The following is a 1,002-nucleotide window of genomic DNA, read 5'->3' on the forward strand; positions in this document are numbered from 1 at the left end:
ACCTCAGTAAACCTCTCTATGCTGATAACTAAATACAATACTCACAACTAAATACAACTAAATACACACTAAACCAATACTCACAACCCATCCTTCCTCTAGAACAGCTGACTCTTGATCCCATTGGCCTTGTGGGCATCTTCAACTGTCTGCCTCCTCAAGCTGAACTATACTGCATTTTCTTTCCTTAGGAATTTCCTTCTTTTCCTTTGCCCCGGAGGCAGGGGTTTGTCGTTTTCACCACGAGCCCTGCTCAGTGTTTAATGAACATCTATTGGAATTTCAAATGAAGGAGTCCACTCAGTTCTCTAAGCCAGAGACTTGGGAGCCATCTTTTACTCCAGCTTCTTCACCTCTGACGTCCAATCCATCACACACAGATGTTCCTCAAGGCAGGAAAAAAACAGTGAATTATCAAACAGTTATAACACAGAAACTGAAATGTTGGCTTTACCTCCTTTTCTTTGCTTCATTAACATTGGAACTAAACCAGTGTGTGTGGGGGTGCCTCCCTCCCAGCTTCCTCCCCCTACCTCCCCCCCCCCACCCCCATCCTGTGGCCTTAGAGAAAATGGGAGCCAGTTTTTCATTTGCTAATGATTTGGGCTCAGGTTATAATGGACCATTAAGGTGTTTTGTAGAAGAAAAGAGGAAAAAGGAGCTTTCCGGTGGAGGGATAAAGAGACTGGAGTGGGGACCCTGGGACCCCAGAGAGGAGGGGTCTGGAACGTGATCCAGGCTTTTCTGAGAAGAGGGGCCGAGAAGGACCCTGCAAGGGGCCCGCGTCCTCCTGACTGGGGCCCCCTCCTTGTCTGCCCGGGGGCTTACGGTTTCAGACTCCATACTGTGTGCAGGGGCAGGGCTGGGACAGCTCAAGCTGTTCACTGCCCAACAGGACTTTTGTTTGATTGCCTAGATGTTACTTCCTCTAGGGACAACTGCCTCTACCAAGTGGGCGCCCTTCTGAGATGTCACAGAGACCCCATAAGCCCCAGAGACATC

This window comes from Muntiacus reevesi, chromosome 13, assembly GCF_963930625.1.
Source record: "Muntiacus reevesi chromosome 13, mMunRee1.1, whole genome shotgun sequence".
NCBI classification, from domain to species: Eukaryota; Metazoa; Chordata; class Mammalia; order Artiodactyla; family Cervidae; genus Muntiacus; species Muntiacus reevesi.